The sequence below is a fragment of the Crocodylus siamensis genome, chromosome 14 (genome assembly GCF_052110815.1).
Source record: "Crocodylus siamensis isolate JL-2025a chromosome 14, ASM5211081v1, whole genome shotgun sequence".
Taxonomy (NCBI): domain Eukaryota; kingdom Metazoa; phylum Chordata; order Crocodylia; family Crocodylidae; genus Crocodylus; species Crocodylus siamensis.
Window position 1 is genome coordinate 25,680,368 of NC_143408.1, and position 18,220 is coordinate 25,698,587.

Consider the following 18,220-nt stretch of genomic DNA (forward strand, 5'->3'; position numbering starts at 1 on the left):
ACTGTGAAGTCTCTGTCCAAGAGCACGTGTACAGACAGACGTTGTGCAGAGTACCGAGCCCAATGGGGCCCTGATCTCTCTCGGGACCCCCAGTGTAACCAGAATACACACAAGTAATAATTTAAGTGTCTGCTTCTAAGAGAAGCTGCAGGGTTTGGGATCAGCTGCCACAGGTGCAGCACCTTGCAGGGCCAGGTTGTTGAGGGTCCAGAGATGGATCTTGTTTAAAGAGCAGCCTTTCCTCATTAGACATGAAACACTGAATGCAATGGAGTCTCTGGTACCGGGGGAGGGAGAGAAGGGGACCGGACAAACAGTGATGCTGTCTGGAAACCCTAAGAAGTGACCTCTATTACCAAGAAGGATGGTTTTGATTTGCTCACTACATCCAGAGAGTAAAGTGTCCTTTGAGCACAGTGCAGGTGAAGCCAGGTTTCCTGTCTGGTGACTTTCCTGACACAAAAAGGAAAGGACAAACATCCCACCACTCACATTCTCTTTAATTAAATGTATACAGAGGATAGATGTGCACAAAGGCCATATATAGCATCTCCTGTAATTTATATTTCTTCCGATGGATCATTTTCCCTCTGAGTTATGTTTTTATTAAACAGTAATCCCAAAGAAATTTATTGCTCCAAGCCATGGTTTGTTAGTTAATTGCTGGAGGGCGAACCCAGGATGAGTTCCCATTCTTCTTGGCTATTGATGAGGCGGGTTGGTTAGACTGATTTTCAAGGAGATTATGTCTCTTAAAAATGATAATCACTGGCTTAGAGCAGTAGCGAGGATTGAAGATTTCTCTGTGTGTGTTGAGTTGTTGTTTGCTTTTCTCAAAGAGAATAGGAGCTGTTAGGAAGTTGAACAACTGCCTTGGAAAATGGGTTATCCCCAGCACATGGCCAACTGTTTTTAACTAATCTAGGACAAGATATATAGAGGTTTATAGTGAAGCAAGGCACATTGTAACAGCTGGGCTATAAGCTCCCACTCACACCCAGCCTGCAAGTGTGGGGCTTAAAGAGCATCACGCGGCCAGCACCACGTTACAGATAATACGCCACTCATTTACCACGGATATTACCCTTGCACCTAGATGCCCCAGTGATATGAGGGCGCCGCTGTACCAGGTCATACACATACGAAGAAAAAATGTGGCTGAAGGAGTTTATACTTTGAATACACAAAACAGCCGGGGGGAAGGAGGAAGGGAAGGTTATTACCCCCAACTGACAGATGGGGAAACCGAGGCACAGAGGGACGAAGTGACTTGTTCCAGGCCACACAGGAAGCCCGTGGCGGAGCAGAGGAACCACAGATACTGTTCTGAAACAGTCCAGTGCTCAAACAAGGCCATTGCAGATACGATGCAGACTACAGTCTGAGTTCCTTATGTAACCCCCTTCAAAATCACTCTGGTCACAGCAAAATTGAGATGAAGGCTTGACTTCCTCAATTAACCATCACTTCCTCCAGGGCAAGTCGTACCCTCCGGTACATCTGGCAATCCCACTGCAGTCAGCAAAGAAACCCCCCCCTGTTTCCACCCACGCCAATGCTTGCTGCTGTCACCTGAAATCCTGGGAGGCTGGAGCGAGGAAAGCCCGAGCGGAAGCAGAATCAGAGGCTCGAGCCTGGGCCTGCCGGCTGCGCTGCTTTAACAGGTGGCCCTGCTCGTACCGCCCCGGTGTGTCCTGTGAAACACGGCAGCTGCTTTGCTTTCACACTCGCGCGCTTTGCTTCCGTGAACAGCTCGGGGAGAAGTTGCCTTGAAAGCCGTGCGAATTCACGTTCCCCTGCACTCCCCCTCGCCACCTGCACACGCTGTCCTGGAGAGTATTTCACCAAGTGAAGCGTGGGCCATTTGAACAAGGGCTCTGACCTCTGATAACTGATTAATTAAGCTCTGGAAGGGACAGAACATTTCACATCAGGGCTCCCCCAGGCTCCTGCAGGGCAGGAAGCTTTCCTGCTTATTGTAATTTATTTTTGCAATTAGCAGATCAGCAGAGAGGCGGCCGTTTCTCAGGCTTCCTTTTCCCCTGCAGTCCCACTCAATCCTGCAGGAAAATCGTCTGCATGAACGTGATGACAGCCCTCTCCGGCATCTCCACTGTGGGTAGAGCCTGAGGGTTGCCCAGTGGGCATGTACTGCTACTGATGAGTCTTTACAGCTATTCTTTCGGCTCTTCTTCCCATGGAAAACACCCTTTGGAGCCGTCTGATGTTTGCCGTGCGCCCGCATGCTCCTTGCCATGCTGGCTGGCTGATCCCAGGAGCATTGCTCCTGGAATGCAATTCATGCCTCCACGTTTCATATGCAAAATGGGTGCCCAATAACAGGGAGATTTCCAGGGGGAAAAATGCTACTTAGGACAAAATTGTTTGGTTTTTCATTAAAAACAATAGGGAGGGGACCATCAAAAAACAACATCTATTTTCAATTTCAACTGAACTGATTCACCTCCAGTTGCTAGAAGGGCTAGAGTCTGCCCCAGGAAACAGCCATGGGGTTTTTAACATCCGAATGGCCAGCACCCCGGCAAGTCCTGCTCCAGCACTAACTCGTGGCACTCTGTACAGGAGCTCACAGTGCTCCTTTATCCAGGCCTGCCGTTCCATCTGCTGCACGAGGACGCGGCACCCTCCCAGCTTCTAGCCCTGTGCAAAACACTGCAAGCAGCAGGCAGCATAAGTGACACCAGATGCCAAATGCTCAACTTTCAGGGTGTGGGAGTGAAAAGCAATTTACTGAAAGCACAGCCGGGAAGAGACACAAATGTAATCAGGCACTGGCAAATCGAATTCGGAGTCCAGAGCACAGGTGGTCTGAAGCCTTCTGTCTGCACCCCAGCTCCACATTAGGTAAATGGACCAAAAACACCCCTTCTAATCAAATCTCTCCACAATGCGGTCTGTTACAGGTTCGTTATGGAGAAGATAAGGCTCTAATCAAGTTGCATTTAAAAGCTACATGATGTAATTACTACTGTAACAATGCTTCTTGCACTAGAGGCAAGGTATCATTTCCCCCTTCTCCTCCAGTGTTTTGCAATGGGCAATCACCTGTATTTAAACACCCAGCTTCAGGTTGCACTGAGCCGAACTCCTCCTCCCAGGAGCCTCTTGTCAGCTGTCACAATGGACAATGAGAAGAACAGATCTGGGGCCTGAGTCCTTTCTCCCTTCGCTGGCGAGCGATGGGCCCAAAGGCGACACTGTCCCTGAGCCCAAGTGCATGCTGAATCTGGCCCTTTTCCATTGGCAGCGCAGAGTTGAAGCTAGGATGGCAACAGTCTTTGCAACCAGTTCCTATGTCACTGTCTAAACACAAAAGTGAGGTCAAGCTGTGCACTTATGGCTTGAATTATGAAGGGTATAAACAAGACAGTCCATAATTTCTCTTTTATTACATATACTCGGGCTCGCTTCGGCAGGGCCGATCGCAGTGCTTTACGAGAGCCAATTAACAGGTGACGGATTTCAAGCAGGAGGCGAGTCCAAACAGTACATCTCTCCCTCTCTGTGCTGCTGGCCTCAGTGGCCATCTCCAAATACCCTTTATGCCTGTTTTATTATGGCCACATTTCTACAAAATTGCTGGCCTTGGAAAGCTTGATTAGAGCCAAGTGCTGGGCTCAGGGGGGACTGGCATTTTGGAATGATCTCTCCATCACACTCAGTACGTCGGCAGTGCCCATTAGAGACCACGCCAAATGCTCCACTGGCGTAAATCAGTGGAGCCGTGCAGATTTCCATCCGCGGAGGCATTGGCCTGGTATTTTTTGCCTAAAGAGACTTTGTGCTTTTTGCTGCTAAGGACAAACTGGTTTTGAATGAAATAATCAAGAAAATCTCTGGAAGTTAAGATTGCGTGCTCCCTTCAACACGCGCACATGCTGAATGTGCCCTCGTGTCAGACCCATTGCTCTCGTGGCTGGTATTGTGCTCTCTCTGAGGAATAAGTTGCTCATTGGAGAAGTTTCTTTCCAACCTGGTTAGTCCCTGCTTTGTTGCCTTTGCCAGGAAGGCCTCTAGCCCTTCCAAGCTTGAGACTGGATCGATGGATAATCTCCTGAGAATACGTCTGTCTCTCTCTTTCTGGAGGTTTGGACACATGGTGCACCTCAGCAATTCCTGGAAGCATCACGAGAGACCATTTTCACCAGATATCCAAAGCTGGAAGCAGGAAAAGATGGGCCAGGGGTTGAGTCACTGGACCCAGGCACTGAAAAGCTAGGGTCAGATCCAGCTGCAAACTCCCTGGTGACCATAGGTTGTGTCTCTGCTTCAGTTCTCCACCCGTGACATGGGCAGCAGCATCCTTTACTCGCTCCATGTGTTCAGAGGACCTCCCATTAGAGATTTGCAAGCTGCTCTGATGCTGTAATCACAAGGGCCCCAGGCAGGAGGATGTTTGGATGAAGCCCTTTTACGGCTTCTCAGAGCAGTCTGCAGTTCCTACTTGCCTCCGCTGACTGCGTGCAGCTGTCGCTCCTCTTAGGGCCACGTCTCTCTCTTCCCCCAGCAATCAGAGAAGCCCCAAAGAAGATCTGAATCAAGATCTGAAACAGGTGTCTGAACTGAACTGCTGGACCCCAGCCCAAAAGATTCAATGGGCACTCTTATGTTACCTCCTAGAGGCTTCAGAAGAGAGCAGTCACACAAGGCATTTTGTGAACCAGAGAGGGGACTGTCCGGGGAAAATATGCACCTAAGGAAGGGGTCTTTTCTCCGATGTGGTCATGTGGGCACCAATAACATCCACGATGCAATTGTGAGCAATTTTTTTCCAGAGCAGGCAAAACTTAAAGCTCATTCAACCAAAAACAGAGTGGGCCTTTGCAGGTGGCACATTCATAGCAGAGAGGATCCTTCTGCGAAAGCACCAGTGACTGAAGGCAATGGCTATTTCTTCTGGTACAGACTTCCTCAAGCACGTCGTTCTGCGCTCAGGAAGCCAGTGATTAGACAACTGCATAATCTCACGCACCTTTGATGTGGCTGTTGGCCCCTCAGAAAAAAACAGGAGAGTTAAAACACTGTTGAGCAGGTTGAAGCAGGTTTGGAAAACCTTGTGAAGTCGGGGGGGGGTTCCTGCACAGACACGGAGCAGCAACCTGAGCTGGATGTAGCAGCTCCACTGAGCTCTGTGGCATCCTGCTGTGGCTTTTGAAGCAGAATTTCTGTGCACAGGGAAGCAAGCCTGGAAGTTCATTCTTCGGTGTGTCCCATGCACTAGTGTGGCTGGTGTTTTGCAATGCCCCGTAGTCGCTCCCGGGGCACAAGGCCTGAGCTGCTCTTAGACTTTGCAGAAATGCATGTAGTTCATTCCCATGGAGCGTAAGCTATTGCCACACCAGCACCCAACATCTCGACACCCTCTTACCCCTAGCAGTCAGTCAGCTGAACGTGATATACGGGTGTCATTAGAACCAATATGTAGTAAACCGAATGAATTGTTGACACCGTGCCTGTACCTGCAGTGAAGGACAGTTATAGCCAAATCCAAATGTCAAGTCAAATGCTAGCTTCCGACTAAACCCTAAACAGCAGCATTCGGTTTGACAGGTGATTTAAAACAGGTGGCAGAATAATTCAGAGTATTATCCTCACAGATTGTGCTTAGAAGAGGAAAGAGGAAGGTGTTCCTCCTTTGCTGAGAACAAGGTCTTGTTAGGAGTTAAGATGGGCCGCGTGTTGCCATCTAAGTGGGCTCATACGTAAATCAATTGATAAAAACTATGCTAGCAGGCAGGATGCAGGCAGGAGCGTACATTCCCCTGCCCTGCAACGGCCCAGAAGACCGGGACTTTTAATAAACTCATTGGACTGAGTTTTATTATTGTTGTCAGTTGTTCATGGAAAGTCTTCAGCGTTAATAACTTCCACAGATCTGGAGCCTTGGAAGCTTCACCTCGCATGGGGCTTTCCTGAGTCTGTATCAGCAAGCCACACTTGCACGGCGCACACAACTCCTTGACACACAATTAGTGCTCGCAACGTGGCTGTTCTCTGTCAACAGCCCACTTTCTAGGGTAAATCAAACTGGAAGGTGCCAAGAAATTGGAGACCAGCAAAGCTAATTTCCCCTCCGATTTCTTTTTGAGAGGGCTCTGCAATTCCTCCCGGTTGCACACCTCCACATAAGCTTTCTCTGTGAAGTGGGCCAGTGCAACTATTAGATTTATGGCTGGCCACCAGAGCTGGGACACAAAGCCAATTTGGAGTGTTGTTTTAAGCACACGTGGGGCTTTTGGCTGAGGTCTGCAGAAAGCATCCCTGATCCTGTTGAGTCCCTGTCTCCCTTTGGCTGCATATCAACCACGCGAAGGGCAAAGGGAAAGGTAGTAAAACTGTGTATTTGACACATCTTGTCAACTACAGAAAGAACTGCAAGATGAATGAGTCTATTGCAGAAGCTTGTGCTTTATAGCAAGTGTACCAAAGGGTGGGCTTGCAGGCAGAGCACTAAACCCTGCACCATACAGTTCCCAGTGTCCGTACGGCTGTTATCGCAACAAGGCCATCATCTTGGAGGTGGATCCTGGGGCACCACTGAAATGCAGCTTAATACTAATAGCATCTTCCCTGGCAGGGAGCATCTACTTGCACCAAGGTGCTGGGAGGCTTTGAGTTGCGTCTCTGGCCTTTTCTTATTGCCCTCAAGATGCACAACCCGGGAGGTGGGACGTTGCACGAGCTCAGATGCGCACAGGCTCAGAGCCAGGTGCTATTTTCACACACAGCATTTCCATTTGTGCCCTGCACATTGCATTTCTCGGTATAAGCCCTGCTCCAACTTTTCCATAACCCTTACCTAGCTACTGCTCTCCCTTCCTATTCCTGCATGCAGCTCCCATAACATCACTGTGGGGCCAGCCTGGTTTTTCTTGTAGTTCTCAATATCAGGGCATATATTTTTTTCTGCTATTTCCATACTGCCCATCTAATGCTGGCAGAAGGCTTGGGCTTGACTCATGACCATGTGGTCACGTGTTGGCTCGTGAAAGCCCCCAGGACATCTTGGCCTGCCAATCAGCAGTGCTTTGCTTAGCGGTGAGAGGAAAGCAGGGGAGACATGCAGCAAATGTACCAGCACCCTGGCTTTAGAGAGAAAAGTTTAAAGACTAAGAGGGCTGGACAAGGACCGAATGATTGCCATTCCCTCTTTCCTATCTTCCACCATGCCCATTTTGAACCCCCTAGTGCTGCAGCAATTCTCTTCCTTAGTTTGGAGAGGGCCTCTAGGCAGGTGGTGCAAGCAAGCGTACCTAAAATCCAGCTAAGTCCTGCATTAGGCACAGAAACTTTTTGGGGGATCTGACCCCTAGTCTAGCAAAGTCTGGAATAATTTCCTCCTGGGTCCATGCAATCAGATGGCAGAGCTCTGTGCCAAGCAGTTCGGCAATTTCCTCCAGGTTTTTGCTGTTCTTGCTGCAGTCCTGCCAGAGACTCCTCAGTTTTGTAACCTGGTTAAATGCAACCCAGGCACATGGCAAGAACAGCTGGGGCTTGAGAGCTGCTCCAGCATCATACTGCCCACGAAAAAAGCGCTCTCTGTCATCGTGGACATGGCCCTGAGCAGGGTGGAGGGAGCACTCAGCCAACCTGCATGTTTTCTGCACCGCTGCCAGGAAACCACTGCCCAGAAGAGAGGGATCGCTGGTGGAAGAGAGGACAGTGTATAGGCTCGGCTGGAGCCTCCTCCATTCGATAGTGTGTATGAAGGCTGACATAGCCATCCCTATCTACATTGCTTAAGGCTTTCAAAGCTTCGGCCCCCAAACTCCATCTCCTTTGTCAAGGTCTCTCTAGTTTCTGTGACCTGGGGCAGGAAACATGTTAATAATATCAGGTTCTCAGGGCACAGTTAAGTGTCTTCTGAGGACCATCCAGAGCCAACGTCCGTTCCCGATACCTTCAGAGCTGACAGCTAAATACCTGTTGTGATTGTACCCAAGCCTGGCTGGGGAACATCAGACTCGGATGCTGCTGTTCCTTGTAGCTGGAAAGCTCCAGGTACCCAAGACACTAGATGGAGGCTCTACCCAGAACCTAGATACGGCTGCTACTATTCACAAAGCCAGATTTCAGGTGGGTCTTACAGGAATTGGGAGTTTCCTGGGTTTTAAAGGCTAGATGGGATCATTAGGCTCATGCAAGCTGAACTCCTATACACTGTGGGCCATCTACCCGCTGGTTCCTGAATGCAGCCCTGCAGCTGCTGGCTGAACTAGAGCGTATCTTTTAGGAAGACATCCAGTCTTGATTTAAAGACTCCAGGAGATGGGGAATTTGCCACATCCCTTGGTAATGCGTTCCGCTAGTTAATTACCCTCGCCGTTAAAAACGGTTGTGCCTGTGTCTGTTCAATTAAAAAGCCTTCTCGCATCCAAAGTCTTCTCCCTGCATGGGTACTTAGAGACTGCGGTTAAACTGCCCCTTCACACGCTAGCCAATTAGTTTGAGTTCCTGCAGCCTCCTATTGTAAGAGCGCTTTGGAGGCGGCAAGTTTTTCTCTGCAACCTCTCCTGCAACCTTTTCAACATCCTTTGAAGGCTGAGTGCCGCAGAACAGCGCGCGGTATTCGAGAAGTGGCCTCACTAACACTGTATCAGAAGCAACAGCAACCGTTTTGTCACCGCTGTACGCTCCGTCTCCGAATCCTGACGCTCCGTCCAAGCTCCTGCTTCTGCCAGACCCTCGTTTGCTGGAAGAGGCTGGAGAGTCCCCTGCTTGATGTCCCTCTCTCCAGTAACAAGCTGGTTGGAAGAGCCTATGAAGGCACTAGCACGGGCTGTGCTTTGAGGATTTCATCCAAAGCCCGGTCAAGACGGTGGGAAAATGCCCTGATTGCTCTTGTGGGTTTGTATCACTTGCACTCCACCTTTACGCTGATCTTTCCAGGCCGTGATGTTCATAACCTGAGCACCCATAGTGCTGCTCCATTGCACTGTTACGATGCCCGAGGGCACACCGGTGAAGAGTGCCATGGCCTTTCACCGTTGCTCTTAGCCCCTTCCTTCTTGCTGGGCTGCCTCTGATACTTGGCCCCTTTAGTAATGAGGGTCACATCCTCTTTTCAGGGAAATCTCTGCACTGGATGGACAGTAGGCATGGAGGGAGGGAGGTCTCTTAAGGCACTTCCATTGCCCCTGGGCGTTACCCACTTCCCTGCACACGCACAAACCTGTGGATGGTGTGAAGGTGCTGAAAACTAATTTGCACGACTCCCCAAGACTGCAGCAGCTGCCTCTGTAACCTGTTTTTACTGCTAGGACCTCTAGTCCTCCTCCCTCCCTCCTGCAGCATTAAGCTTGCCAGTGTTCGGGGGAAGAAGGGTGATGGGTCACATCTGTCCTCACAGCTCTTCTGGAGCTTGACGCTCTAATCCTCTCCTCTGTACCTGTTTCCAACAGCATCTTCTCTGCCCAGACGTGTGGTACAACCTGCAAAATCAAGGAAATTTGGCCTCAGATTTTCACATAGTCACCAGGCACTTCACAAAGGAGAATGACCCCGCTGGCAACTTCAGCGAAGTTCTGCCGAGTTTCACGGGAAGAACAAAATGAGAAGGAAAGGCTAATTCTTTGTAGTTCATTTTTATCTCTCTCACAGTGTGGGCCAAAGGGTTACTGGGAAGTGCTTCTAATTGCAGGTTTCAAAGGGTGTGATTACAATTTATCTCTATTGTGAAAGCTCAAGTTTGGAAATAATTGCTTTGTTTCACTTCAGCTCAACTCCTTGCTGGATTTAAAAAAAAACAACAAAAAAACATTGAAGATCTTTTTCAAGCTGCATTTTCATTAGCGACTGGCAAAGTGATTGTGATAACAGAGGAGCCACCACCAGACCAAACCCAGACTTTTTCTCTGAGCTGAACACCCAAACCGTTATTACTAGCACCGCCGCATGCTCAGCGGTCCCATTGCTGCGGGTGCTGCAAGACGCAGGTGTTGGGCCCTACCCCAAAGAAATCATGTTGTAAGGCCCCGTGATGCACAGCGCGTTCACGCACGACGGCACGAGTTCCCCCATGTTACAGCAGGGAACCTGAAGCACATTGACATCAAATGACCTGGTCAAAGTAACCCAGGGGGTCTGCAAAGGACCCAGGAGCTGAATCTGTCCCTTTCTAGAGCCTCAGCCTGCTACATGTCTCCTCCTTGATTACCTCCAGATGAGGCCCCGGCTTCCTGCTACTGCTAGAAAACAAGCAGTTGCTATCTCTGTTTGGGTTCAGACTCCTTTTCTAGCCTCAACTGGCCCAAGGAGCTGCTTAAGCCTTCAGCTTTTTTTTTATTTGCTTTTTAAAACTGTCGTCTTACCCTTTTAACAGATATTGGATCCCGGGGGTGGTGGCGGCAGCCTCCCCCAGCATCCAAAAGGCAGCCACGCTCAAGCACGGGGCTCCCACCCAGATCCCTGAATGGCTCAGCCCATCGTCTCGCAGGCTTCCCTAGATGCCTGGAGCCAGGTTCAGAAGATCTGCCACACCTATTAGAGGAAACTGGAGCCCTGCTAATAAACCTCATTCTCTCTGCAGCTTCCCCATCCCAGGCCTGAGCGTCCAGGCTTTGTTGTTATCATTTAAATGTGCCAGCATCTTTGGATTGCAGCGTGATTTGGCCCTCGTCTCATTTGGGTCGGTCCAGTCCCATCCCGAGTGCTGCTGGAGGGCACAACAGCCAGGTGGAAGTGATTTCGGTCCTAGCAGTCAGCTCCATGGGATTCTCTGTGTTTTCTTTGGCCGTGGACTTATCCCCACCACCAAAGTGTCTGCAACACTGAGACCACAACACATTTGTTTTCTAATTCCAATCTTCTTCTCCAGCTGGATGTCCAAAAGCAACGAGAGCCACAGGCGTCAATGCTGATTAAACACCTTCCCGTGCAAGCCCCAGCTTCCACCCCAGCGTCAGTCTCCCGGTGTCCGTGGGCTGTATGCCAGGACTAGATTTGGGTCTACAGAGCTTTCCCTAGCTGCCAGAAAGCTGGTGTCTGGATAGCAACAGACTTTGCAGCAAATGAATTGTGGCTGGCGTGCGGTGCTGGGGATGGCTTTGCTTATAGCACCTTGCCCTTCTGCTGCACAATGCACTGGGCACTCTGCAAATTAACAAAGGGCTCCAAAAACCCTTTTTCCTACCCATTTAGCAGGTAGATATGGGGAAACTTGAGGCATGGGTAGCTTTAAAAAGCTCCATCAAGGCTGCACAGAGAGTCAGGCATATATCTGACTCCCCTCTCTGTCCTGGGCTTTATCCAGGGGCCGCGCTGCTCTCCTGCAGCTGGCTAGACAGCTCAGGAGCCCAGCCTGCCCGTGTCCTGGCCCAACCACTAGACTTTCCTAATACAACTAGTAGCTATTGAATAGCAAATGCCAACAGGCTTCCTCAGAGCTTTATTATTTCCCTCCTGGGGACCTTTTGCTTCTGAAGGTGGGCACGGCTTAGAGACCGTCTCATCCTCAGCATGTATTGGAGTCTCTGCTTCTGGACTGAAAATGGGATTCTTGATGTGTCTGTCATTTGACTTGCATCCTATCATCTGCACTGAGGAGGCTTCAACGCTTCAGCTTTTCGAGGTCAGAATTGCTCTCCCTTCTCCGTCTCCTTTGTCCTCGGAAAGACGTGGCTTCGGTGGCTGGGAAAAGCAAATGGATGCACGCCAGCCCCCAGCAGCCCCACGAGCCGGCTGGCTAATCAAGCCCAAGCTGTCTGCCCAGCCCAAGCTCTGTGGCTCGGAGCCCAGCATCCCCAAGCACCCCCAGGCCATCACATCTACCCAATTTCAGAGCAGCTAGTTAGAGACTTGGGAAAGAGGCTTTGTTGCTTTTGATGTTCCCACCTCCCAGTCGCTTCGCTGATGCGGCGTAATAATTATTTCTCTTTTCATTAGATTAGGGCTACCAGGGAAATGTAATTTCTTTAAATCTTACCCTGTCGATGGCCTGATTGCACATGGGGGATGAGCATGTAGGAGGATCTATTTAAAGGCTAGATACTCGAGACAAACAAAATCAGATTTCCTGGGGAGGGAGTGTTTTTCTATTAAGTCAGGCAGCAAGACACTCATGTTACAAAGGTAACGTCACAGAAGCAAGGCAATCAAACTGCAGCATGAACTGTTGCTACAGCCCACACCTCTCCATCCATCTTGCGGCTGTTGGCTGTCACTCATTCAGATCTGGCGTGCTGGCACCTTTTCGACACGCAGCCCCATGCAGGTAATGCAGCCGCTTTGTAAAAGTGAAGTCCTTGGCCTAGATAATCTTAACCACCCCTGCAAAAGTATACTTTCTTACCCCTGTCAAGCAGGGATTTATTCACGTCTCTCAAACTACCAGAGTTAAACCTGCCTGGCGGGGATTATTTGACCACTTTCTCTCTTTTTTTTCCCCCAAAAGAGTTCTGTGTGCTTGGAGAGAGGAAAACAATTATGGGCTTCGATTATTTTAAACATACCTGCTCTGTGAGCCATGATGCATAGTTGCAGGGCTAATAAGAGCAATGCAAAATAAAGAGGCATTAAGATTTGACGGTGATTTGCAAAATATTATGTATAGACCCATACATGCATACACACACCTCTTGCACTCAAAGATAATAAAGTCAACCTGCCAGAGAAGCAGATTTCCACACTGATCACAGAACCACAGACAACGAGGGTGGGAAGGGAGCTCAGGAGGTCACATCTAGTCCAACTCTCTGCTCCAAGCAGGACCAGCCCCAACTACATCACCCCAGACAAGGCTTTGTCTACCCGGGTCTCAAACACCTCCAAGGATGGAGACTGCACCACCTCTCTAGGTAACCTGTCCCAGTGCTTCGCCACCCTCCTCATGAAAGAGTTTTTCCTAACATCCAACCTCAACTTCCCTTGCTGCACCTGGAGCCCATTGCTCCTTGTCCTGTCCTCTGCCCCCACTGAAAACAGTCTTGCTCTATCCCCAAGGCCAAGGGAAGACACAATTCAGGCTGCAGCGTTGCTGGGTTTTCCACGCAGTAAAACATCACAACACTCATTCCCAAAGCTTTGCAATCCCATGGGGTTAGAAATAGGACCCCCATGGCATGGCACAGAAAAGGGAGATCCTCGGTTGTCAGCATGGTTGCAGATCACCAAAGTCAGGACGCTGTCAGGGGTATACATCATATGAGAGTGCACTTTTAAAAGACGTTCTAGCTCCCCCCTGTCTAGTATTGCTGGGCTCATGGTGACAGGCTTTGGTGGGGCATGGATGTGAAGAACGATCCCAAACTCTCAGACCCAGCTTTAGAGTACTTCCCATGTAACAGAAGAGGCCTATTCAGAAAATGCAGCATTGCTGGACAGAGTGGGATCCATGCCGCATGCGAAGGCTCACAAGTAACTTCCTTCATTACCATTTATGAGCTATATTTTAGCCCATCTTCATGCCAGCGATCCCTTTATTCCTCACTCCCAGCTATCCTGAGGTGTCTCTATATCAGGCGCTCCTCGTAGCTATGAGTAAATGGGGCATTTACCACTATTATCCCTGAAAGCAAGAGATTCCCCTTGGGCAAAAAGAAAGGCCTGGCCGTCAGTGGCTGTGAATATGCTGAAGTCAACCAGTGTGCTGGTTTGTAACCCGTCGAGGAGCTGCCCCTATGTACCCCTCACAATAGTGTCCAGTCTTTAAAGTACATTGAATCCAGGTGTGCGTGCAAGGGAGAGGTGCTGCTCTCTGTGCTCACGGCTCATGTAAAGATGATGCCATGTGCATTGCTCATGCTCAGCAATAATAAGTGCTTTCATTAGTCCTACAAACCCCTGGGGACCATGCTACCTATTCGTGAGTGCCATCTGCTGGCACCTTCTCTACTAACTCCTTCCACGAGAGAGGTGGTGAGCCCACGTGAGTCTGAAGTCAGGCAGAAGGCAGGGCAGCGTGGCACCTTTGAGACTAACTCATTCACAAGGCAGGAGCTTTTGCAGGCTACAGCCTCCATCCGCAGATGCAACGAGGGGGCTTGCAGAGAACAGGGCCCTAAATGGCAAGGGGTTAAAGTCACTGAAATACAAAGGAGAGGGACAGGGTGCAGGCCGAGTGAAGACTGCAAAAGGGATTAACAAAGCAGCTAAGGGATGCTGGGGTCAGAAATGTTAGTCCGGGGAATGAGGTAGGAATCCAGCCTGCGTTGAGACCACACTCAATGCCATCCAGTCTGTGGGCGATTTCTCGCTCCACAGTTCTGCATTCAAGTTGGTTTTCCATGTTTGACCTGGAAACAGGCACAGAGCTGGCATGAGAGGAGCGTGAGAGCTGCAAGGCGACACCGCTTCCTCAGCCCCGGCAGTGCGGAAGGACTCGTCCCTGCTCGGTTCCTAGAAGTACAAGTGCTCCCGCCCGCCCCTCCTTTGCTCTGCTGGATCCTCCTTCTTCTAACCCCAGCTCAGCTCTATTGATGAAGCCTCTCTGGAAGGACCCATAGTCGTCTCTTGGTTTCACGGGCTCAGAGGGTCCCCAAATCTCATTAGATGCCCTGCACATCGGGATACGAAGAGGCGTTGTTTTATGAAACTCATTTTCTACTACTGACTCGCAGCCTAGCAGGTCACGAGCAGATGTGTGGAGGCCCGGTTGTGTATTTGGATGTGTACACTAGAGAGAATGGCACGCTGCGTCGACGTGGCCCTGACCACACCTGCTCTGTGCCGTGGCAGGGAAGCTGAATTTACGGCGGCCGCTCTACCTGCCTGGGGCTGCTCAAATAAAGATGCGTGGCCGTGCCGCGACTCAAAGGCACGCCGGACGGGCAGACCAGTCGACCCAGCGGGAGCCGTTCCATTAACGCTGACAGGCCTCAGATCAGGCCCCAAAGTCATTTTGCGCTGCTCTTTTGGCAGAGAAAAGATTTTGAAAAATGCATCACGGTGCTATTCTGGTGCCATTCAGGCCTTGACAACCCTTCCCCATGCTGGCTGGCACAGGGAAACCCAACTAAAGGAGTGGGCCTGAAAATTTTCTGGTACCAGAGCTGGTCCCCACTGCACAGAAATCCCTGACAGCAGGAAACCTGCTCCTTTCAGAGCCCTGCGAGGTCCGGTCGGGAGCTGTCCTCAGCTCAGAAGAGATGAGAAGCTGCAATCGTCTGCTTCCTTGCGACAGGTTTATGCGGGCGAAAGCACTCTCACCCTTTGTACTGGAAGGTATTTGTGCTGAAAGGTGTTTTCACCGTGTGAGCCTGCTTCTGAGATGACCTGGGCAGGGCGGATTTCATCTGTATGCTGGTACCCTGGGAGCAGGCACCTCCCCAGGGTGCCCAGGTAGGCACTGCACAGAGGTGCGGCACTCAGCTACTGCCACGAGGAAGGATGGTATGGTGGCTAACTTGCTAGCACGGTCCCCATTCATTGCTCCACCATGCACGCCCCAGGTGACCCCCGGCAGGTCATTTCAGGTGCCGTCCCCCATGCAGACTGCAGCAGAGTGGAGCTAGACGAGGTACATTCAGTGCCAGCAGCAGCTTGGAGCTCAGCATGGGATCAATGTAGCCTGTGTCCCCATAAACGCCAGTTGTCAAAGCAGAGGTGATCGCACTGGCTGTGGTGTAGGATAAGCCCACTGCAGACGGCGACCGGAGGTGCTGGAGGCAACAGAAGTCCCTCTGGTAGATGTTGGGATGGGCAAGAGCTGAAAGATGGCATGGGGGGGCCCAGAGAGTACAGCGATCCCTTCTGTGGAAATAGAGCCAGGCGCTTCGGGACCTCTTGCTCTCCCATTGATCAGTGCAGCTCTTTCACCCCAAGCACATAGATCAGCTGCCAGCTACCTAATGTAACAGGGAGGATCTGGAGTGAGATGGCCACCCCTTTCCTCCAAGGAAACCAGCTTCTCTGCTTTTCCAAGCTGTGAATTTAATCCCCCATGGCATTTTCCCACAAGGGCTCGATATCTGGCTGCTGGGGATGTGTACAGGTGTCATGACTTATCATAGCACAAAAGTGTTTGAGTTGAGGCCTGGGCCCACAGACACCTGTAAGGTGTGTAATTTCCCACTGACACCCATTTAGCTGCAGGAGTTTGGACCTCAGTACCTTGAGAGAGGTGGTCTTTATCTGTAGAGCAACAGGCCACCATGCAAATGCCAGCCCCCTACCTCCATAGGCGCCAACATTACATTGTGGAAGCGTACCAGCTCCCTGTGTGATCTACTGCGTTACTAGAAACATCTGCTTCTTTCACAATGAGGAGCTCTTGGCCGCTCTTTAGTTAACGAAGAAATTGCAGCAGCCACAGAGCTCTGTGCATAGCTGACTGCCATTCCAGGATCTTGCTCCTGCTTTATTTATCACCCATAAAAAGCTTATTCCATAGGAACAATGTGAGCCAGCCGGTTCTCCCGCGTGTGCCAATGCCTGGGATAAATCATGCTGCTGTCTACTGGAGAATAACAAAGATGCTAGCAGACGTCTTCCGGCAGAGCCTTAGAGGACCTTGCCACAGTCTTCGGTAAGCCCAGATGAACCAAAGGCCTGGAAACTCGTCAAGAGAAAAGCAAGCTAGCAAGGATGTGAATCACAGCAGGGAGCGGCGCCTGATGGGATTCAAGAAGCTACCTGGCTCGGAGGGGTGTCTATGTCCGACTTTGAGGCGAGGAGGGAAGAGGTATAGCACAGAGCCATTGAGAACAGACAGATAATAGAAAACAGTGGAACCGGACACATTTTTTCCCCCACATCTTTTTTAAGGTGAAAAAGGCTTTGCTGGAAAAATGAAAAAGTTCAACAGAAACTTATCTGGGCTTTGTGTCCTATACGTGCAAACTGGCTTTTAAAAATTGTTTTTGGTTGTCAAAAACCCAACACATATTATTCTGGGGTTTGTCATTGTTTTTGTTGCTGTTGTGGGGGTGGGGAGAATTGCCAAAAGCCCCCCCAAAAAACAAAAAGAAGTAAAATCTGACTAAAATTTAAAATTTTCTTCTAAGTTTTCGCACAGGGACTAAGATCCATTTCCCAATGAGCACCATGGGCTCATCATAATAATTATCCCAATCTTATGAGATAACAAAAAGAAGGGTCAGGGCTGTCTGCCTCGAGACAGAGAATGGACAGTGTAGAGCCAACACACAGAGACAACGCCCCCGCTAAACCTCTTGCCCGTGCTCTGAGCTCTGGCTGCACGCAGCCATGTTCAGCTTAGATTTGCTGGGAAATGGACAGCACATTCCCTTAGTTGACTGTAACGGCCCCAAAAATATGTCTGGAATCCGTCTCAGGGAGCAGGATTATTTTCTGTTCCCTCTTTGTTTCTCTCCCATATGCCCTGTTGCCGTCTATCTCCATTGTGATGAGAAGGAGCTGGTTTGACTCGCTAGTGAAGAGCCCTGTTGACACAGAACCTGCAATTCATTCCTGTTCTTGTTTGCCGTGCGCTCGTGTAGTGCCTCGCCGTGCTGCCTCATATAAATAATAAAAACAGTTATTTTCCCTTTTTTTGTCAACCAGCGTTTATCCTCACTCATCATTTTCCCACTTACCCTCTTCTTGACTCTTTCCTTCCGAATTCAGTGAGTAGATTTGTCCAGACTGGATTGCAGGCCTCTCAATTGCTTTAGGGTTAACGCGTGGGTATCCGCTCGGAGCTGCGTTATATCTTCTGCTCCATTAGCAATGAGCTGCAAAACTGCAGCCTGCCTTATTAGCATGTACCCGAGCAGAGCGATCTCTCAAAATGTTCAATTAATCTGATATGTCCTAGAGTGCCCCAGTTGTTCTGCCCCCTTAAATCTACTGGAAGTTCAATGCAGCGGCAAAGAGCGCCGAGAATGGTCTGCATGTATTCTCCACTCTGCTACTTGCAGGGAAGGTGCGACTGTACTGCTACAGCCGTATCAGACCCCCCAAGGGAATTATATACAGAATATGCAAAGCTGCTTTTACAAGCAAGCGCTCCAGTGACTGTGAAAAATCACTCCGTTTCGGCAGCTCACCTGTTACTTGCCTTGGCCTTCATTCACATACACAGCTCGCCTTTAGGATCAAATTCAAGCCCCGTAACAGCGAGGGAATTGGACCCCGGAGGTCTTTGTTCCAGAGGATGCTTTGGGGTGTTTAATAAGGGAAACACAGCTCAGCTCTTCACTAACGGTGAATCACGGCTGTATAAACTGGGCTTTGACAAGCCAGGTGGGTGATGTCCATTGCCCACAGAAAGCATACCCAGGTGCAAAGTTCACATATAGTC